This window comes from Silene latifolia, chromosome 7 (genome assembly GCF_048544455.1).
Source record: "Silene latifolia isolate original U9 population chromosome 7, ASM4854445v1, whole genome shotgun sequence".
NCBI classification, from domain to species: domain Eukaryota; kingdom Viridiplantae; phylum Streptophyta; class Magnoliopsida; order Caryophyllales; family Caryophyllaceae; genus Silene; species Silene latifolia.
The window spans coordinates 100,962,646-100,987,518 of NC_133532.1; positions in this window are offsets into that span (position 1 = coordinate 100,962,646).

Genomic DNA, 24,873 nt, shown 5'->3' on the forward strand with positions numbered 1-24,873 from the left:
TTCAATATTCTTTACTTAAGTTAACTAATTAACCAAGTTAAGAATAAATTTTTTAAAAGGTACACCTAATTCACCCCCTCCCCCTCTTAGGTGTTAAATCGTTCTTAACTCTTCAGTTGGGAAGGTGTATTAGGGAATGGGCAAAGATGTTGCAGTGAGGTGAGGAAGATTAGAGTTGAGTCACCGTTACAAGCAGAGGGACTGGGGGTGTTAGCGGTTATGTTATGGGCCCAGGAGCAAGGCATATGACACTTAGAGATCTCTACGGACTGCATTTCTATTGTCTATCAACTAGTTGGTATTGAACGAACGCATCATCTCCTTAAAGCGCTTCTAAAGGATGTTATTGGGGCTGCCACTTTTTTTCATTGTTTAGCTATTAGTTTTATTCCTAGATCTTTTAATAAAAGAGCACATGGCTTTGCATGTAAGGCTATGGATAGTTAGGTGTACCTTCTTTTACAAAAAAAAAATGTTAGTGATTATTTTAATTTTATAGTAATTTAATTACTTATTATTATTTGATTTACTAAAATTTATATTAATTGTTATATACGTAATTGTTAAAAAACATATTTTTGGATCCATTTTATAAGAGTAGTCTAAACAAAATATTTCTGGTTCGAATTGATCTAAAACCAAAAGTCTTAAGTCTGATCTTTTTTCATTTTATCTGTTTTTCATTTTCGATTTGATCTGTACCAGTCTTGGACCGATGCTCATGGCTCATCCATGTTAGGAATTTGGAATTATGTCAATATGTCACATGTGATTGAGAAATCTTTAGTTGTATCGAATGGATATGTTATAACATGTGTTTATTATAATTAGATTAGATATGCTACCCATGTTTATAGTTCTAAAATTGGTCGTGGTATCAGTTGTGTAAAATGATTTCTTTTGGCTTTTGGCAATTGGCTTTGTAATAAGAACAATCGATGTAAAACACAGATACTAGTATTCCGCGTGATACAAAAATATGAAAGTTATATTTGGACTAGTTTTTAATCCAATGTACTACATAGGTGGTTTTGAAACTCTAACTAGGTTTGTGACCCGTGAGATTCACATGTTTATCTGTTTTAATTTTGTTATTTTTATCGTATTGTTTATATTTGTCTGAGCAATTAGTTGATCCATTTAAAAAATATAGTCTTGAAATACATAAAAGTTAGTTGGTTAATGCCTTATTTCTTTGACAATTTTGGTTTATTTTCAAAATTATATATTGTATTTTAGTTGTTATTTTGATTAATATACTAAAAACATGTGGTTTTAAAATAAGTTACCTTTCACGAGTCCAGTAATTCATTACACCATGTAAAAAAAAATGCTTAAGGTTGTTTTTTGATTAGATTGTATAGATTTTGTACTAAATTTTCTATGTAAAAGTTTGAACGTCTTTTTGTCTTCCGGCAAATAAAGTTAGTAAGTAAAGAAGAAAGGATAAATTAATGCATAATGTTGAATTATTTATCTTTTTTTCCTTCTTTTTTTGAGAATAATAAATCTCACAATGTAAGGAACTTAAAACATATAAAATTATAAGGTTTTTTTTTATCTTCTCAATATTTTAATTGTCATAAATCATATAGTAGCATAGTTATGAACTTTAATAAATGCTAGTCTTACTATATCATCTATATCAATTTGTCAAAAATTCTAAATTTTATATTTTTGCATAAATGATCAAATAAGTTAAATAATAGTCTACTACAAATCTCATTGCAACCTCTTATGTGTTATAAGACATATGCATTAGATAATATGACATGTACGCCTAAATATTAGATAATAATTTACATTTAGCCATTATTTATGTCAATAGAATTTTTTTGTCCAACTTGTTAATAAGATTGAGATCCTTGTACCTCCAATTTCATTCTATCAGAGCTATTTTTCAAAGGAAAAATGATGAATAAAAAAGAAACACATACCCAAATAAAACATACATTTGAAAGTTTTCGAAATACTAAATTTTATTTATGAACCTAAAAACAATTAGTCATTCACATTCATGTAGTCAATTTTGTAGTTAGTTTATAACATAGTATTGAGTGGAATGGAGGGAATATTTGTTTAAGCAATTCTAGTATTTCTCTTCTTCAAATAGTCTTCTTTCTCCAATGAACTATCCCTGGAGAAAAAATCCACTTAGTGATTAATAAAAAAGAAAATGGTGGAATTGATTTATGTAATATTAACCTTATCGTTATTAATTTAAGTTTTCCCTTAAATAATGTAAGAAATAAGGTATTGAATCATAAAGATGTAAGTATATTTACCTATAAATAGCACAACTCCACAAATCTTGATAGCATCTAAATGAGAACAAAACAACATATATGTAAAGGTTAAAAATGTGAAGATTACTTCATAACCAATGGAACTTAAAAATAAATAAATAAATTATTAATTTAAAACCTTAGTACACTTACCTTGATGTTGATACAATGACAAGAAAGATTATTGACACATATATATAATTCTTTTGGTGATGAGGGTAAAAAAAATATTCGCTTGAATTTTGGCTCACAAATATTGCCTTCCATCAAACATTTATAGCCAAATGAGGATGCGTTTTATGACTTTTAGGTTTTTTTTATTATTTCCAAATTTAATATATTTATAGATATGTATAAATGTTTTATGACTTTTGAGCATTCATTTTCATTATTAACAAATTTAATATAGACATAAATATAGAGAAATGAGAAATGAAATATAAAAGGTTTATTTTTTATTTTATTTTTTTACAAAATCTACATTGCATGGGAATTGTTTAGGGAGTTATCTTACGAACTAAAAAAATGGTAGATATTTTGTCTACCCTTTTATTTATAAATCATATTTATAGATTTACATATGTATTCAATTTAATGAAATTGAGCAAGTTTATTATAATAATATTTAAGAAGGACTTGCACATATAAATAATTTAAAATTAGAGTGATGTCAATTTTTATTTTTCATTTAACGAATTATAGTTTTAAAAACTTAAATGCCAATGTTTAATGTTAAGTATGTTATTATTTGCCCTTAATATTTACAAATTCTTTATTATTTCATAAACGACGTAAAATTAGAATTATGTGATATTTATTTGTTACTTAAAATATTCTAAGAATAAACGTAGAAATTTAAAATTTAGTATGAATTTTGATTTTTAATTGATTTTTAATTTATCTAGAAATTAAAAAGGCCAAAATTTAATGTTTGTTATGCTAATTTATTTTTTATGTAAATATTTTTTAATTTGTATATCATTTTAAATTGATCATTATATGAACATGAATTACCCTCTTAATTAAACACGTCATACTACATGGAGGATTGGCGACGTGGAATTTTGGTAATGCAAGGTGACATTTAGTAATGCGAGGTGGCATTGTCTACGTGGCTTTTAAAGTTTACCCTTTTAATAATATTTATAGATTTTAAAATATTTACATTTAATATTTACACGTATGATGATTATCGTACTTTAGAGGAGAAGATAAGCTTATTGGCTCGTGTTGTTCTTTCTCTGTTATTTGTACCTTGTTCTTTTGGACTGAAACCGTCTGAAATGAACTTAATGGAGCTAACTAAACTGAATGGATCTGAACTAAACTAAAGTAAAGAGTTAATTTGTGAAGAGAAAAGCTAAACTGAACTGAACTAAATGAAGCTGAACTGAACTAAAATAAGTTGAAATTAAGTCCAAAAGAACGGGTTGTACGATATTTGATCGGAATTAAACCGTTGCACTCAAATAAAACAAAATCCTATGTAACTACCAAGAAGATAACGAAGTAGGGATCGTATTCATAGAGACTGTCGTGTTTAGATTATTGTTCAAGTTGTCTAAAATAGAAGCGCAATGTCACAATTTGGATTGATGTTGATAATCTAAACTATACGATTAAACTAAAACAATGATTAAAATAACAATTAAGTTAAAACAATGAATTAACAATTAAATTGAGGAAAAGATAAAAGGTTACAAGCAAGGAAAGCTTCAGCAGCTTTTGGATCAGCTTCTTTGAGGGTTTCTAATGCATCAGTGCAGTCAGCCTCATTATAAACCTTAACATAAGCCCAAAACATCAGTTTCATGTCTTCTCCCTTGTAAGTATTGTGCCAGTTTGCAAATATATGTCTGGCATAATGTCTATGCTCAGCTCTAGGGAATTCCTGAGCTACCATGGCTACTATACTCTACAAGACAATAAATAATCATGTATAGTTGATGTTGTTCATATATAATGTATAATGTCATACATATTATAAGAATAATGGTAACAGAAAGGGGACAAACCTGATGCTGATCAGATATATTAGTCATTCCATGACCATCTTCTTCTCCTGAGCTCATCTTCATTTGTTTGAAAACCACTCATAGCTTTCATTGTTCTCACCTTCCACTACTGCCCAAGCCAAAGGGAACATTTGCTCATTTTTATCCCTACCCACAACTGCTATTAATTGACCCCTTAGGAATGTTTTCAAGAAACATGCATCAACAAATAATATCTTTCTGCACCAAAGCAACCAGCCTGTCTTCAGGGCATCAAAGCACACATAGAACCTTTGAAATATAGCTAGGTTTAATGTCACATTTAGGTTAGTAAATAAAGTGAAGTTACTGGTTGGATTTGTGTCTTCAAGGGCTGTCATGTAACTTACCAGTTTGCTATAATGTTCCTTCATTGACCCATGTAAGAGCTTATGAGCATAATACTTCACAATGTATGCAAAACCCTTTTGTATTAGAAATTTGTAAGCTCTTATTACTGTCTCTATGATGTTCTCAGCTGGTCAATGTGGTTTTGCTCTAAATACATCCAGAAATTGCTTTGCTAATCATATACTCCCTCCCATCCAGACCAAAGGTTACAGTTGCTTTTTGGCACTATTCATGGTCGTAGGGAATCTTTGATATTATTCTTAATCTATAAGACAAAATATAGTCATGTGAGATCTTGTTTGATTTATCGTCATGAATTCTATAAGAATATCATTTTTTTATAATTTTTAATAATGTGTAACTAAAGATATGCACGTTACAAAACGTGCCTCGACAAGTGTGATAAAGCAACTGTAACCTTTGGTCTGGATGGGAGGGAGTAGATTTGAGTTGCTTATTGATTTCCATTGTCCTTTGACAAGTATAACTTAGATCTTCTGATTTTACTAGAAATGCTGCTCTTTTATTACCCCAACTATCATAAACCCTAAATGGACAACTAGATTTACACCTTACTCTAAGCTTTGTCCATGAGTATTGTCACTAATATTAAAGGTTAAATCTCTACCTTGAGCAATGGCATACCTGGTTACACATTCTCTAAAAAGGTCTCTACTTGGAAAACTAATGTCCACACACCATTTAACTTTGTTGAAGCTAGATCTCTCATTTACAACTGGAATACCTGGACATTTTATTTTCCCGGGTATACATTATTCATCAATATTCCATGCGGTATGTTGTCCATCCCCACTCTCATCATAATCACTCAATTGATTGTAGTCAGTAATAATTGTATTCTCCACAGTTGTTGCTTCTTATCCACTCAATTTACCAAAAGGTCCTTCAAGTTGGAGTTGAGCCATAACTTTAAAAGCATGTTCATTAAACTTATTCTATCTAACCCTAGCCTCATTTAACTCAATTTCAGATCCCTTATCCAAGTCTCCCTTATTCAATGCATCATAACCAGAGTCATCCTCCTCAACTAATTCTAGATCTGACCCACTTTCATCGAAGTCTCCCTCAGATTCCCCTTCAGGGTCATAACTAGGGTCCTCCTCTTTGATATAGTATTCATTTACACCAACTTCCTTCCCTATTTTCATACTTTCCGACTCAATTCGAGTCGGTTTTATACGTTTTGCCTTGCATTCTGTACCCCGACTCCTAAGTCTATGATATTATGTCCGTCTTGCAGGTTTTGAGGCTGAAATGGATGAATCGGAGCAAGAGAGACGGTTTGATAAGCTAAGCATGAAGATATGAGGAAGGAATGCTGAGAAGAACTCCCAGCCGGTAGGCCGACAGCCGGTCAGCCGACTGGGACTCACCCAACACTTAGCATTGACATATAAGAAAGGAAGAAATTGAAGAAGTTCCAGCGAACTCCCAGCCGGGCAAGGCACCAGCAGCCGACTGGCTGGCTGAGAGTGCAAGATGAAGAACAAAGTCAACAAAATAAGAGAAAAGTCAAATGAGCTCCCAGCCGGTGGACCACCGGTAGCCGGTCCACCGGCCAGAAGCACCTGATGACATTTTTCCAACTTCATTTCTTACAGCGTATTCCCAGCCGGGCGGCGGGCAGGCCACCGGCAGCCGGCCCACCGGCTGGGACCACCTTTTTTCGCAAATTGCCCTTCTTTGTAATTTCTAACCTAATTTGGGTGTAACCTATAAATACCCCCTCCCTTAATCATTTGTACACACAACCCTTGATCTGATATTATTTCCTTAATCTTATGCAAACTGTAGAGTCTATCCAAGTCGAAATACTCGAGGGGGGGAGGGGGTGAATTGAATATTTAAAAACTTATGCCCACTTTTTATTTTATATCTAAATAATTAATTATTTAAAGTTTATTGATTAAACTTTAACTAATTAACCAAATGATTTATAAACGTAATGAAATGAACGATAAATAAAATTGCAAGGACACACGATATTTGAAGTGGTTCAGCTTCACACGTCGAAGCCTACGTCCACTATTCTCGATTAATAATTTTAGTACCTGTCTCCAGATTACAAAATTATCAACCCACTCATATAACTAACTCTAGCTATAACTCGATTTGAATATCACTAGATATTTGATTTGACTATCTTAAGTTACTAAGAAAGCACTTGATCACAATTGAACGAGTAGAAACACTATGAAGTACTATTATCTTATAACGTAACTTTAAGAAACAATATGCAAATTGAGCACGACTTTTCGTAAAAGATTTTCAATTGCAAAACAATAAAAATACTCAATTAGAATTTAAACTCAAATTGCTTGCAAGGAATTTTAATATTTCGAAAAGCTTATTTGAATTAATGAACATCATGCATATATATAGTAGAAGAGAGAAACTAGATTTTTGGTCGAAACCCTAGTGTGCCGTGAGGCATGGTAGTTTGTTTCATAAGAAACAAATCTTATCTCTTCTTAATTTAATCTACTAAATATTTTGAATAAGTATATAGGTAAAATATAATATAATTGATAAGATATGAAAATATCTTATAGCAATATATTATAGATTTGACCTAATATTATTTACTTGTATAGGGAGTTAATTCGGCCTCCACACGGCTCATAAGCCCATCTTAGCCGAAACCCTAGGTCAAAATATCAAGGAGTAAATTAGGGTTAGGTTTAGATAATCTAGGAAACCCTAGGTAGCATGACGACTCATAAGTCGTTTTACTAACCAATAGGATAACGTAAATTATTCACTCTAAACAACCCGTATTTCATCTCTATCATATACACACATGATTTCGAAACATATTTGAAGAATTTTATCTTGAAAATTGATTTCAAAACTATTAAAATCGTGCCTTTAAAATGCAACCCAAAGTTATAGTATAAATGGCTATAACTTTAAGTTTGGTAAGTAAAGTTATAGGTGAAATAGCTACAACTTTACCTTCCCAAAATTACTTCTTAAGATACCGTTATTAGATGAAGTCCTACACTAGCTAATCTTCCTGGAGATCTTCAGTGGTAGGATCATCTTTTTATCTTGATCATAAGCCCTTCATCTTGAGCTTGTTATAGACTTGATCGAGCCTTCCGCTTGAGTGATATTGGGAGCTTTAAGAATCTTCAATGTTATAGCTCAAGCTGCTATAACATTACTTGAACGATGCTTCACAAACCTTCAATGTTATAGCCAAGATTGCTATAACATTACTTGCTCAAATTGTAAACTTTAATCAATCTAATAAAGACTAAACAAACGATTACAAGCAAGAGTATATTATAATATAAAGTACATACGTGTCATTATCAAAACTAATCATATGGTCCAATAAATTCTACCTTTTTGATGATGACAAGTCTCTTACGATTTGTGACTAAGTGTAAGTTCCCCCTCAACATAATACTATAAAAGTCATAGTCAGTTGAACGCAAGAACAATCCACTTATATACAAAGTATAGCATCTAAGGACTTTAAGAGATTAAAGGTTCTGACAAGGAGCAAGCTTAGGCAAATACTTAAGTCACCGAGATACGTATTAATCATGTAAAGAAAGAAACAACTAGAAATAGAAGGCAATTCAGGCATTGATAGAAACGGTCTAGGGGATGTTGTGGTTGACACGGTGAGGGTTCACATAACCAATACGATTGTGAAACTTAAAGGAGGTAAGACGATCAAGACATGAGCCCACTTGAGTTGCTTGGGCCGTAAGACATCGATCGAAATTGAGCACCTTCATAGACAAGGCTTTAGTAGCCTCAAATATTTGTCCCATCACGACTCTCATAGCTCGTCCCGCTAGCATCACCGCTCCTCCTTGACTACACAAGTTGACCAATGAAGTGGATTGACGAATAGCCTCATGCATACACGAATCAGCAACCCTTTCCACAACCATGAGACGTGTTTCAAACTCCTTTAATCGAGCTAGCACCTCGTCATAACCACGACCCAAATCCATAGGAGCCACAACCGGTTCCTTACTCATACCCGCAACCAATTGTTCCAACAACTTGGTTTGAACATCCATCTTAACATCCATATTCGCCATAAATGAGTCCAACTTCCTTTCCAAAGCCACGACAACATCGGATGGTTTATCTACCACAATCCCTTTTGTCAAAAACACCAAATCGGGTCCTATCCCCCCTATTTTCATTAATCGCAACACCGAGTCATTTATTTCATCCTTGACAAGAACACCATAACTTTCGCCACTAACAACTCCCTTGTACTCCAACAATCGAGAGATCCAAACACCATAGGGCAAGTCCAAGGTAGAGTAGAACTTGTCCTCGGTAATTAGGACACTCGTTTGAAGGATACGATGACAAACAAGCATAAAAAGATTCACTTTCGCCCTTCAAACCACCGATACACAAGTACCATTTCATAACTTGACAACTTATCACAACCACCACGGCGAGGAACCACCGTATTCTATAAAAAGTTTAAGAAAAATTTAATTTTTGGCGAGAAGAGTCCCGCGAGCAGGTTATTAGTGACGGTGGCACCATCATCAAAAGACTTTTTAATTAACAACTTTTCCTCTCCCGACACATCTCCCCATTCAGCACTTGGTTTTATTTCGATCCCATCATCAGGGCCCGAAATAGAGTACAAAAATCAATGGCAGAGATTTCTACTTCTGACCCGTTAACAACCGCATGCAAGACACCCTTTCTAACTGAAACTGAAGCGAAAAACTGGATTACCTCTATCGGATAAACAGGACCGGTCAAAGCACTTATCTTGCTCCATTCTTGAAAGTTCAAGAAATCCTTGAAAAATCCTAAAGCCTCGATTTTTTCGTACCATTCCGGTGGATAAGAACGGCCTCCATGAATGTGATACCAAAGAACATTATTAATTCGTTGTCTCTCAAGTGTTGTGAGATGAAGCTTATCCAACCCGACCATCGTAGCATTTGGCATAGGAGATTTGAAAAAGGTTCTTTGTTGACCGTCTCTACTCATCACCACCTCCACGTTTGCCTCCGGCTCCTCCGTTAATACCTTTTTTTCTTTCCCTTATTTAGCTTGCGTCGCTTTCCCTCGACTCTCGTATCCTCCCGGTTATGATCGAGATTTATCGGTCTTGGGTTTGATGGAGGGGAAGGAGTGATTTCGGGTTGATTGGAGGGATTGCATGTGGGTTTTGAGGTCTCGATCTTACGGTATGACCGAGTAGTTGGTGTATGAAGACGGGTTTGTGGTTTGATGGTCATGGTGATGAAAGTTGAGAGGTTGAGTGTTTGAGTGGCGATGGTGATGGAGACGTGAGGAAGGTGGGGCTTTTAATGAGTGGTAATTGCAATTTGCATTATGATAAAATTACGCTAGGGTATAGACGACTAGATATGATTATGATTCTTTTCCTTTTTTTTATCATATATACATAAAAGATTAGGAAAGATAGTTAGGATAAATCGTTTGGTAGGATAATATTAGGTAAAAAGATAGGATTATGGTTAAATATTTTGGTAAAGGGAATATTGAAGAAAATTTTTGTTATCAAAATTATGGTTCGTATTAAGACACAAGATATACATGACTAGAAAACGGAATATTCTCGTAACATAATATAACATTTAACATAAATAAACTTGTAACGAAATATACGGACACAGTCATACAAACTCGTCAAATCTAGTCAGTCATACGGGAAATAAAATATTTGTGACAAGTTTAGTTGCCACCAATTAAACCAATTTCCAACCGTAAAATCTCAAAACGTTCTCTAGCCAATGCTTTGGTTAAAAATGTCAGCCCATTGTTTTTCTATACTACAAAATTCCAGTCTTATGTTGCCTTTATCTACATGGTCACGTAGAAAATGGTGTCTAATGTCTATATGCTTAGTACGCGAGTGCTGCGCAAAGTTCTTAGATATAATTATAGCACTCGTGTTATCACATAAGATAGGAATACACCCAACGCTATTAATCACATAACTGTTGCTTAAGCCATAAGATTTGAGAACATACCAACCCAGCGGCTATATACTCGGCTTCAACTGTAGACAATGCAACCGAATTTTGCATCTTTGACCCCCATGTAATAATGCAAGGTCCAACAAACGTAGCTATACTGGAAGTACTTTTTCTATCAAGCGAACAACCTGCATAGTCTACATCTGAATATCCTATGAGATCGAAATTACAATCAAGAGGATACCGCAGATATAATTTCGATGTACCAATTAAATACTTCAAAATTCTCTTAACTGCAATCATATGCGATTCTTTAGGGCACGATTGAAATCGAGCACATACGCATACACTAAACATTGTATCTAAATAATTAATCATTTAAATTTTATTGATTAAACTTTAACTAATTAACCAAATGATTTATAAACGTAATGAAATGAACAATAAATAAAATTGCAAGGACACACGATATTTGAAGTGGTTCAGCTTCACATGTCGAAGCCTACGTCAACTATTCTCGATTAATAATTTTAGCACCTTTCTCCGGATTACAAAATTATCAACCCACTCGTATAATTAACTCTAGCTATAACTCGATTTGAATATCACTAGATATTCGATTTGACTATCTTAAGTTACTAAGGAAGCACTTGATTGTTCCTATAGGTGTTCATATAACTGAACGAGTAGAAACACTATGAAGTACTATTATCTTATAACGTAACTTTAAGAAACAATACGCAAATTAAAGAGCACGACTTTTCGTAAAAGATTTTCAAATTCTAAACAATAAAAATACTCTATTAGAATTTAAACTCAAATTCTTTGCAAGGAATTTTAATATTTCGAAAAGCTTATTTGAATTAATGAACATCATGCGTATATATAGTAGAAGAGAGAAACTAGGTTTTTGGTCGAAACCCGAGTGTGCCGTGAGGCATGGTAGTTTGTTTCATAAGAAACAAATCATATCTCTTCTTAATTTAATCTACTAAATATTTTGAATAAGTAAATAGTGTAAATCTAATATAATTGATAAGATATGAAAATATCTTATAGCAATATATTATAGATTTGACCTAATATTATTTACTTGTATATGGAGTTAATTCGGCCTCCACACGGCTCATAAGCCCATCTTAGCCGAAACCCTAGGTCAAAATATCAAGGAGTAGATTGGGGTTAGGTTTAGATAATCTAGCACAACCCTAGGTAGCATGACGACTCATAAGTCGTTTTATTAACCAATAGGATAACGTAAATTATTCACTCTAAACAACCCGTATTTCATCTCTATCATATACACACATGATTTTGAAACATATTTGAAGAATTTTATCTTTTGAAAATTGATTTTAAAACTATTAAAATCGTGCCTTTAAAATGCAACCCAAAGTTATAGTACAAATGGCTCTAACTTTAAGTTTGGTAAGTAAAGTTATAAGTGAAATAGCTATAACTTTTCTTTCCCAAAATTACTTCTTAAGATACCGTTATTAGATGAAGTCCTACACTAGCTAATCTTCCTGGAGATTTTCAGTGGTAGGATCATCTTTTTATCTTGATCATAAGCCCTTCATCTTGAGCTTGTTATAGACTTGATCGAGCCTTTCGCTTGAGTGATATTGGGAGCTTTAAGAATCTTCACTGTTATAGCTCAAGCTGCTATAACATTACATGAACGATGCTTCACAAATTTTCAATGTTATGGCCAAGATTGTTATAACATTACTTGCTCAAATTGTAAACTTTAATCAATCTAATAAAGACTAAACAAACGATTACAAGCAAGAGTATATTATAATATAAAGCACATACTTGTCATTATCAAAACTAATCATATGGTCCAACAAATTCCACTTTTTTGATAATGACAAGTCTCTTACGATTTGTGACTAAGTGTAAGTTCCCCCTCAATATAATACTATAAAAGTCATAGTCAGTTGAACACAAGAACAATCCACTTATATACAAAGTATAGCATCTAAGGACCTTAAGTGATAAAGGTTTTGACAAGGAGAAAGTTTAGGCAAATACTTAAGTCACGGTCATTTTCTTCCCCCTTTTGACATCATCGAAAAGACGAGAAAAGACATAAAACAACTAGAATAATATAGACCAAGACACGTATTAATAATGCAAAGAAAGATTATAAAACGAGAAAGTAATCTACGATAAGCATGCAAAATATAAAATATATCTAATACAAACCAAGAAGTTTAATGCCAAATGGTAGAATAATATAACAAGTATTAAAGCCTAATGGGAGAATAGCGTATAAATCCAAAATGGGCCAAATTAGACAATTATCCAAAATAAGAGTCTAAAAAGCAAAATAGAAGTAAGGCAATGATAGAAACGGTCTAGGGGATGTTGTGGTTGACACGGTGAGGGTTCACATAACCAGGACGGGTACGAAACTCAAGGGAGGTAAGACGATCAACACACGAGCCCACTTGAGTTGCTTGGGCCGTAAGACATCGATCGAAATTGAGCACCTTCATAGACAAGGCTTTATTAGCCTCAAATATTTGTCCTATTTCGACTCTCATAGCTCGTCCCGCTAGCATCACCGCTCCTTGACTACACAAGTTGGCCAATGAAGTGGATTGACGAATAGCTTCATGCATATACGAATCAGCAACCTTTTCCACAACCATGAGACATGCTTCAAACTCCTTTAATCGAGCTAGCACCTCGTCATAACCATGACCCAAATCCATAGGAGCCACAACCGGTTCCTTACCCATACCCGCAACCAATTGTTTCAACAACTTTGTTTGAACATCCATCTTGACATCCATATTCGCCATAAACGTGTCCAACTTCTTTTCCAAAGCCACGACAACATCGGATGGTTTATCTACCACAATCCCTTTTGTCAAAAACACCAAATCGGGTCCTATCCCCCCTATTTTCATTAATCGCAACACCGAGTCATTTATTTCATCCTTGACATGAACACCATAACTTTCGCCACTAACAACACCCTTGTACTCTAACAACCGAGAGATCCAAATACCATAGAGCAAGTCCAAGGTAGAGTAGAACTTGTCCTCGGTAACTAGGACACTCGTTTGAAGGATACGATGACAAACAAGCATAAAATGATTCACTTTTCGTCCTTCAAACCACCGATACACAAGTACCATTCCATAACTTGACAATTTATCACGACCACCACGGCGAGGAACCACCATATTCTATAAAAAGTTTAAGAAAATTTTTATTTTTGGCGAGAAGAGTCTTGCGATCAGGTTACTAGTGCCGGTGGAACCATCATCAAAAGACTTTTTAATTAACAACTTTTCCTCCTCCGACACATCTCCCCATTCAGCACTTGGGTTTATTTCGATCCCATCATCAGGGCCCGAAAACAGAGTACAAAAATCAATGACGGAGGTTTTTACTTCTGGCATAGGAGATTTGAACAATGTTCTTTGTTGACCGTCTCTACTCATCACCACCTCCACGTTTGCCTCCGGCTCCTCCGTTACTACCATTTTTATCTTTCCTTTATTTAGCTTGCGTCGCTTTCCCTCGACTCTCGTATCCTCCCGGTTATGATCGAGATTTATCGGTCTTGGGTTTGATGGAGGGGAAGGAGTGATTTCGGGTTGATTGGAGGGATTGCATGTGGGCTTTGAGGTCTCGGTCTTACGGTATGACCGAGTAGTTGGTGTATGAAGACGGGTTTGTGGTTTGATGGTCATGGTGATGAAAGTTGATAGGTTGATTGTTAGAGTGGTGAGGTTTATGGAGATGTGAGTAAGGTGGGGCTTTTAATGAGTGGTAATTTCAATTTGCATTATGGTAAAAATAGGCTAGGGTATAGACGACTAGATATGATTATGATTCTTTCCCTTTTTTTATATCATATATACATAAAAGATTAGGAAAGATAGTTAGGGTAAATCTTTTGGTAGGATAATATAAGGTAAAAAGATAGGATTATGGTCAAATATTTCGGTAAAGGTAATATAGAAGAAATTTTTTTTTATCGAAATTATGGTTTGTATTAAGACACAAGATATACATGACTAGAAAACGGAATATTCTCGTAACATAATATAACATTTAACATAAATAAACTTGTAATAAATTATACGGACACAGTTATACAATCTCGTCAAATCTAGTTAGTCATACGGGAAATAAAATATTTGTGACAAGTTTAGTTGCCACCAATTATACCAATTTCCAACAGTAAAATCTCAAAACGTTATCTAGCCAATGCTTTGGTTAAAATGTCAGCCCATTGTTTTTCTGTACTACAAAATTCCAGTCTTATGTTGCCTTTATCTACATGGTCACGTAGAAAATGGTGTCTAATGTCTATATGCTTAGTGCGCGAGTTCTGCACAAGATTCTTAGATATAATTATAGCACTCGTGTTATCACATAAGATAGGAATACACCCAACGCTATTGATCACATAACTGTTGCTTAAGCCATAAGAGTTGAGAACATACCAACCCAGCGGTAATATACTCGGCTTCAGCTGTAGACAATGCAACCGAATTTTGCTTCTTTGACCCCCATGCAATAATACAAGGTCCAACAAATGTAGCTATACCGGAAGTACTTTTTCTATCAAGTGAACAACCTGCATAGTCTGCATCCGAATATCCTATGAGATCGAAATTACACTCAAGAGGATACCACAGATATAATTTCGATGTACCAATTAAATACTTCAAAATTCCGTTAACTGCAATCATATGCGATTCTTTAGGGCACGATTGAAATGGAGCACATAAGCATACACTAAACATTGTATCAGGATGACTTGCAGTTAAATAAAGAAGTGAGCCAATCATACCTCGATAAGTTGTCTTATCGACAGACTTACCGTCTTCATCCTTAGTCAACTTCTTATCTGTAACCATAGGAGTTGGCTTAGAATTAGAATTTTCCATACCAAATTTCTTGATCAGCTCTTTGATGTATTTCTGTTGGTGTATCATAATTCCTTCAGTAGTTTGTTGAATTTGAAGCCCAAGGAAGAACTTGAGTTCTCCCATCATGCTCATCTCAAAGAGGTCATCAATTCTGAAAACTACTTACACAAACGATTATTAGTTGAACCAAAAATAGCATCGTCAACATAAATTTGTACAACTAATAGATCAGAATTTTCAGATTTCAAGAATAGGGTTTTGTCGACAGATCCTCTTTTAAAATCATTTTCAAGAAGATATTTTGATAATCTGTCGTACCAAGACCTGGGAGCTTGTTTCAAACCATACAAAGCTTTATCTAATTTGAAAACATGGTTTTGAAACTTGCTATCGAGAAATCCTAGAGGTTGCTCAACAAAAACCTCCTCATTCAAATAACCGTTAAGAAATGTTGTCTTAACATCCATTTAAAACAGTTTAATTCCTTTGTGAGCTGCAAACGCTATTAATAGCCTCAAGTCTAGCTACGGGAGTGAAGGTCTCATCATAGTCAATTCCTTCTTGTTGATTATACCCTTGTACGACCAATCTGGCTTTATTTCGTATAATAACTCTTGTATCGTCCAACTTGTTTCTAAAAACTCATCTTGTACCAATAACAGTTCGGTCTTTAGGTCTTGGAACCAAATGCCAAACTTTATTCCGTTCGAACTGTTGAAGCACTTCTTGCATGGCCACGATCCAATCTGGTTATGCAAGTGCTTCTTTGATATTTGTTGGCTCAATGGCGGAAAGGAAGGAGTAAAATGAACAAAAGTTTTTAAGCTTTCTATGAGTTCGAGCCCCTTCATTTAAACTTCCTAGAATAGTTTCCGTTGGATGAGAATCCTTATATCTCCATTTCTTAGAGACAGGAGGCACATCGTCATCTGAAATTGGCTCACCTTCTTCGAATGATTGAGGTCCAAGCCCTTTCCCCCTGAATCTAATCCTGAGGTTATAATAAAATCAGGTATAACTCTAAGATCTTGTTCTTTGATTTGGATTTGATGTTGTAGCATCATCAGCTATAACTTCAGTTTCCAATTGCTTGGATTGAGAAGAGATTATAGCATCATCAACTATATTCTCAGTTCTCTCTCCTTTATCACTCGAAGGGCTTTCTTGTGTTGGAGTATGTGTCCTCAATAATGGTGCGATCACATTATTGAAACTCATGATACGAATACGTAAGGGGTGATTCAATTTATATAGTCAACTGATCAACATTAATCAGTAATGATTAGCTAACTAGAGTTTGACATTACTGTCGTTTGACGGTGGTGGTCAGTTGATCCTTTAAGGTGACACTTAAAGGACGATTCCCTCAATTGTAAAGTTAATCGATTGTATGACGATACAGATTGATTAAATCCTTAAATTGAACAATTTGATATATAAGAGAGAATATTAAGTCTTATTGTAATATGATTAAATAAGATTCAATTTAGTAATTAAAATGTTATATTACTAAAAATTGATTATTGTTTATGAAACAATTAAGATAAGAATGAATAGTTAGTTATAATTACAAAATATTGTGAATTATATTAACTTGACCAATTTTATACACAAGTAATTAAGAATTACTAGATATTTTGTTAAATGTAATTTAATTAATTTAAATAAGGGATATTTAATTATTAAGTATGTATTAATTTGATTAATTACATACCACATACCATATGTGACATGTTATGTGACATATTGACATTTGTCAAAAATAAAATGGATTTCCATTTTATAAAATGGACCGAAAATGGAAGGGTGTTAGAGTTAGTGGATGTTTATTTTATTTGTAGAATAAACACAATCATAACCTATATCCGTAGCCTTACATGCCTATTATCTTGATAAGAGAAATTGGTGAACATGCATTGGCTTCTAAAACCCCTCCTACCCGCCCCCCTTTAGAAGAAAATAAGAAAAGAGTTTTATTATTTTTCTATTTATTCTTGATTCATATCTTCATGCATCTCTCTTGCTCTTCTTCTCTAAATTGTTAGAAAACCTTAGAAATTGTTCAAGTACAAAATCTAATAAATCTTCATAGATTACTATTGTAGTAATAAATAGTTATTAGATTTATTATAAGGAGATTAGTATTATTATCTAGTTAATAATAATATTAATATTGAGGGATAGTCTTAGTGCAACTAAGAGGAGGTATTCTACTATGAATACTTGAAGTTTTGGAGGGTCATCCAAATATCTTCTTTAGCTCAAGATCTAGGTTTGGAAGGAGTCCAAATCTAGTGCCCATAAATCCGTTTCACCATTGTAAGAAAATCGTTTTTCTCTTTATTTTGATTTAATATATCTTGCATGCAACTAGATCCACTAGTTCTAAATCAACAAGTTATTTAGATCACCTTTAGAAGAGTCTAATAGGGGTTATAGAACCTAACACCTTGTTCAACATTTGTGCCCTCAATTTTCTTATCTTACTCATCCAATTCTGGAAGATCATCCCTAGACAATCGAAAGTCAGGTTCGTTCATATTTTCTTCTTCATCCTTTTCAGCTTTGTCAAACATGTTATTCTCATCAAACACAACGTGAACACTTTCTTCTATGCAGAGGGTTCTCTTATTAAAAACCTTATCAGCTTTACTATGATTAGAGTAACCCACAAATATAGCCTCGTCACTTCTAGGATCAAATTTGCTTAGTCTATTTTTGCCATTATTGTGGACAAAACACTTACTCCCGAAGCAACGTAGATGTGATATGTTGGGTTTACGTCCCCTAAGAAGCTCGTAAGAAGTCTTCTTGAGAATAGGTCTAATCAAAGCACGATTGTGTACATAGCATGCATTACTAATAGCTTCAGCCCAAAAATTACGAGGTAGACCACTATATAACAATATAGTGCGTGCCACGTCCTCCAATGTTCTATTCATATGCTCAACAACACCGTTTTGTTGTGGGGTTCGTAGTGCTGATAAGTTATGCCCAACACCATTCTCCCTACAATATTATATATGGGTATGATTATCAAATTCGGTGCCATGATCCATATGAATAAAAACTAATTTTGATTTATACCTAGTTTGGGCAAGCTTCATTAGAACTGCAAACTCTTCAAAAGTTTCATCTTTTGAATTGAGAAAGATTGGCCAAACATATCTAGAGTAATCATCAACTAGAACAAAGACATACCTAGATCCGTCTCTACTTCTTACCTTCATTGGGCCACATAGATCCATATGCACGAGTTCTTGTGGTTCATTGGTACTTACCATTCTCTTAGGTTTGAACGATGATATCACATGCTTGCAGCGAGCACCCGAGTCACATAGCATTTCTTGATCAAATTTGATTGAGAGAAGTCCTTCAACCAAATCTCATCTCTTTAATTTATTTAAAGTAGTTGAACTAATTGTAGATACCTTATTTCTGCACCTCCCGCAAACCACCCGGTGATGATTGGGCCGCATGTTTGGTACGCAGAACGATTTATGACAGTTCGTAAGTTTATTGTCAAGTGAGATCTCAAATACTTGTGTCTACTCCTTGGTCGTCATCTACGTGCCATTACGGTCGTTTTGACAGTAATTAGAGTTCATTTGGAGTTCGGGTCAAAAACCGCTTCATTTTCTAATAAACCGTTTAAAATGCCGAGTCGTAATGTTCTAGGATATACCAGATATTTATTCCATAATTCAATTTTATATTCTTTTGGCATAATATTTCCTGAAAAATCTTATTTTAAGGAATAAGGAAGTCGAGATCTACCGCAATTTCATAAAAGAAACGCGGAAATCTTTCTTCCGCAGGAGGAACCCTCTGGGGAAAGGACGCAGCACCTGCTGCGCCTCTTCCAAGAGTCGCAGTGGCTGCTGCGCATCTTCTCCAGCTCTTTTCTGTGTATTTTCAGATCTTTTCGAGATTTGTTTCCAAAGTTTTAGTCATTCCATAATTCCTCCGTGTGATTAATATAAATAGGGACCTTCGTTCCTCATATTTCTCACGCGAGTGTCCGCCCTTCTCTTCTCCCTTTGCATTCTAAGACCATGCTCCAAGGTTATTGATGTCTACGTGCTTGATCAATCGACCACGTAAGCTTGGATCCTTCTAAGTACCAGTCACGTTGCATGACCGACCAATTTGACCAACTACACTCAATTAATCAATCCATTTAATCTAAATCCTCTTACGAGGGCACTTTCATCATATATTCGAGTCGAGCAATCACTAAACGTTAACTTAGTTAATCTCGATTCGTCAAACATGTAAGTCTGAGAGTGTAAATCCCATCTTTTATTATTGTATTTTATTATTGTACCAATTAATATAAAGTTTACGTCAAAAATATGCTTAAGAACGATTTCTAAAAACCCTTTTATCAAATTATTTTTACGGATAAACTATAGGCAGGCGTCGAGAAGAAATGCAGCAACTGATGCGCCTCTTCGAAGAGACGCAGCATCTGTTGCGCCTCTTCCAGAGGCTGCCGCAGTTCCTGCTTTTCTTCTTCCATCTCGCTTTTCTGTTAGTTCGTCTTCTTTTGATTTATTTTTCTTATTTTCTTTTCATCCATTCGTACATAATAATCTTAATGTACATTCATAATAAATATTACACTTTAAATACGACTTAAATCCCTTGTAATCAATATTTGCGGGTTTTCGTCATTAAATCAAACCCGGATTTTGGAGATTCGATTCGTTCATATCAAATCTCTGGAATTCGACTTTGGTATATGTTTTCATCTGTTATTCACGACTTTCATATTGTTTCCGTCTTAATAGTTTAACCTAAATAACCCAAATTAATTTGTAATTAATTTGTAATTAGTCTTAATTCGTTCTAATTCATTTTTATTCGTTTTTACCGCTTTTATGACCAAATTCATATGTTAATAATATGCTAAATCACTTTCATCCGAGTCAAATATCAATAATAAATCATTAAACGCACCAACGAACATTAACAACACGCAGTTCTGACTTCACAGCCAGAACTCACCTCAGAAACAGACGCAGTTGTAATACTCCGTATTTATGAGTCTTTGGGTACTCTATCGAGTAGGCTTTACTCTGTCGAGTAAGGGTAAGTTGCGTTTTAGAATAGTTTCTGACCTGTTGGGTACTCGATCGAGTAGCTAGGATACTCGATCGAGTAAGGGGGTACTCGATCGAGTACCTTGGGTACTCGATCGAGTAGCCGGTTTTACGGGGAGTTTTCTCGGGTTTTGTTAATTATGCGATTAAGGTATTTAAGCTTTGTCGTCATTATTCTAAATCACTTTTACAAAACCTAAATTCCTGTTTAAGAGAGAAAGCAAACAAGTTCATCTTCTTAATCGCATTCTTAGCAATTCCCGGAGTTCAGACGGTCAGTTCTTGTCGTTGTTTATACCGTTGAGTTCCTTGCGTCGAGGGTAAGATCCACGTACCCTTTTTATTGTCTTTCCTTTGTTTTGGTTAAACCCTAATTTAGAGATTTTGGGGTTTTATGTGTAGTATGTGATTTGGTAGCCCTTATGTGTTGTATGATAGGAGGAGGGTTCATAGAAGAGGCTTTTTGACTCACCCGAGAGAGACCGTCCGATTGTGTGCATATCGGGTAGGATTTCCTACTCGTATTAGTCCCATAATGGGATATTGGTGATGTCTTTGTATTTGGTTGTTTGATATGATGATTGTCTTTGTGTTTGTGGTTGTGATTCTTGTTGATGGTTCTCGAGATGCGTTCTCGGCTGAGTGGGGTCACTTGCGGGAGTGACTTCACGCCCTAGTTTCGCCCTTCGTGGAACCCGCCACGGAAGGGGATGTGCACATTAATGGACAGGGTTATCGCTCGGTATGATGAGCGGGGCTTAGGTGGGAACGTTTGCGGTCCCCCATCGTAATTTGCTGGTCCGGTGGACGATCGGTGATTGAGATGATTGGAATTGGTTGGTTGTGTGTGTGTGCAGATTAAGTTTGTCATTTATCTTATTGTTGATATATGTATTGAATTGTGTGATTAGTATCGACCCGTTTAAATGTTTTAAAACTGTGGTGATCCATTCGGGGTGGTGAGCGATTATTGAGCAGGTGTGATATGACGCGTATGGGATAGGCAGGATGAGTCATCACGTGGCGGTTAGAAGTCTTCATTTGTGTCGGACGAAGTCTAGTAGCTTTGATAGTTTTAGCATTGTAGACCGTATGAGAACCTTGTAATTCCTTTTACTAGTTTTGGTTTGAACATGTAATCACTTAAACTATAATTACTTTAAAAGTACGTTTCTTTATTGTCTTATGATATTCAGTACCTCGGGCAACCGAGATGGTAGTACCCTTATACCTGAGTGGTCCTGGTAAGGCACTTGGAGTATGGGGGTGTTACAAATGGTATCAGAGCGACGATTTTGGAACCTGTAACAAATGAACATAATGAACATAGGGAGTCTAATAAAATGAACCTGGTGTATGTGTAATGGGAGCCCCGGCTGATGCTAGGTTTTGGGTGAGTAGGCGCCCTCATTTCAAAATCTTGGCCCCATGATACTTAAGCCAGTCACATGGTATGGGAACGTGGAGTCCGTGTGTATATGTGCGACGTGTATGTTAATTGTGTTGTATATAGTTTGTTGAAAGCATGTTACATGATAGTTGGTTTACATGTTGGTTGGAATCGTTGGAAAAGATGAAGTGGCAATTTCGTAAGGATATGAATTTCTTGATTATGAAAGTGTTTATGTAATGAAGTGGATTTGTAATGTTGTTGTATTAGCAACATGGAAATAAGATTTGTATGTATGGGTGTGGTTTGTGTTATGAAAAGTTATGAAAATTTAAAACATGCGGGTAATACATGATTGAAAGTTGAATGTTATATGAGCATGATAGATGGTAATGTTTGGCTTTTGGTAAGTAGTAACATGAAGAATAGAGGTTCACTGATATGTGTTTTATATAACGAATTGGATGAAAAGCATGACGGTTGTTTATAACGTGGCACTTGATAGCACGAAGTAGATTATTTTGTTGATTGTATGAGGAGTCACGCAGATTTGAATGCGTAGTTGTAATCATAATGTTGAAATAATAATGAATGCATAGTACGTTGGGGTATGTGAGATAACATTCGGGTAGTATTCACGAGTCTGCATGACGCGATCGAGTGGGTTGATTCGATCGAGTGGGTATTTGTCGTTATTTTGACCAGAATCGTGTTTTTGGGCACTCGATCGAGTACCTCGGGCACTCGATCGAGTATTTGGTCACTCGATCGAGTAGCCGGGCTACTCGGTCGAGTAAGTCAGAGATCAGAAGGTCTGTTTGGGTTCTGGAGTCGGGGCACTCGATCGAGCATGTTGGGCACTCGATCGAGTAGCCTCAACTCGATCGAGTAGGTTCTGGTACTCGATCGAGTGGGGTCTGTGCAGGTCATATCGTGTTTGGTCATATGTTTATCTTTTGACATTCGTTGCATATTATGTTTAATTCAAAGGTGTTGTATTACTTCTTTATGTATTGTTTTACGTATGTGTTGGTCCTGAAGCGTAAGTTACCAAATCTTATGATGTAAAGAGTGGCACTATGATGAGTATGAGTTCGGTGGGGAGGACATGAGTTATATGCGATTATGATAGATGGTGGAAAGAGAAAAGGAAGATTGGTATAGCTTATTGAGGCATGGCGCACGTTTTGCGAGACGGGATGAGTGATATGATTGTGTGTTGAGTAATTTAAAAATAAGTGAATATAGGCAAGGGATGATGTGAGTATAATGAACGTGAGAATGAAAAGATTGAAAGTAAGATGTGGAAAGTGGCAGCTTGAGATGTGTAAAGAGTTATGGAGAGAAATGGTTAGGAGTCGTGTGGGTTATGGATTTAGGTAGTGAAAGTTCGTTTAAAGGGGTTGAGAAGAGTAATATATAGTGAACTTTGTGGAGACATGTCGCGAGGTGTATTTGTAGACAGTGAGTGAGTTTGAGAGGTTTGGTTTATTAAAAGATGAAACTACTGTGTGATTTCCTTGGAATTAATTAACGGTATTAAATGAATTCTGATTTCTAGAGATGTAAAAAGAGAGATGCAATTGTTTGAACATTAAACGTTGGTTCGATGGATAGATTAGTGGCAAGTATGAGTGATAGCATAATAAGAGAAGATCCATGGTAAGAAAGAGTGAGATGATGTCGGTAGAAAATAATGGAATTAAGTTTTGGAGCAACGAAGGGGTAACCAGACTTCTAAAGAGTTAGCTAGAAGGAATAAGGAGTTGAACTATTAATTGGTATTATTGAGTATAAAGAGAAAAGAAGGATAAAAGTAAGCTGAGGAAAATGTTCACCGGAACTATGTGATATAAAGATAAGGAATCATCGAAATGTGTGATGGTATCACGAGGATGTTAGCTAAAGGTTATATAGGAGTTTCAGGACAACATGATTGGTAATGAGTTTCGAGGAATTAAGGGAGTAAGAAATTGGTGGAGTATTGGCACGATACGAGAGATTTGGTGGAGAGTTGGATGACAATACAAATAAGATAGCTTTGGGAATAATGTTGAGGTAATTTTGTGGATGGGTTTGATGTTCGTTATTTGCAATGTTAACCAAAAATAGGAGAAAAACCATGTTATTTTGATATGAGTGTAAGAGATTCGATATACGAGCAGCGGTGGCATTGTGGTGTTATCACTAATGGTTAAGAGTGATGGTATATTAGAAAGGTAGCAATTCTAAAGAGGTTGATTTGGTAGGGACCTGATTGTTGTGTATGATTGTGAGAGGGTATAAGATGTGGCTAGATGAGACGGACGCTATTAGTTGAATAGTGAAGGTATGGTTATATTTGGCAGGAAGTGATGGTTGTGCGAATGGGGGAATATGTTATGAGGGGCATATGAGTTAAACTCGGGCGACAGGTAACCTTTTTTTGAGTGGTAACTTACGTGGTCAGGATTGACTAGTTGGTTGTGATTACGGGTCTATGATATGTGTAAATGTTTGTGTGAGGTTCTGACCTCACAAGAAGTGGTATGGTGTGATAATTATAAAGTTGTTTTATGAATGTTCTGTAATATATATGTTGGACACGGTAATTTGATTGAATGATATCTAAAAAGGTAATAACTTGATTGATTTGACATGGCTAGTTATAATTTTATGTGTGTTGATAACACATGTGTATTCCGGGAAATGGTAGAGATGATGTTCATGAGATGCTTATCTGTTGATCCATATAATATGTTGCGTGGTGATTTAATAAAGTGGATTTGAGTAAGTTTTTCTTGTCTGAGAAGTTATGCTGAGTCAGTACTTATGGGAATTGTATACAGTTGTGATGTCTATC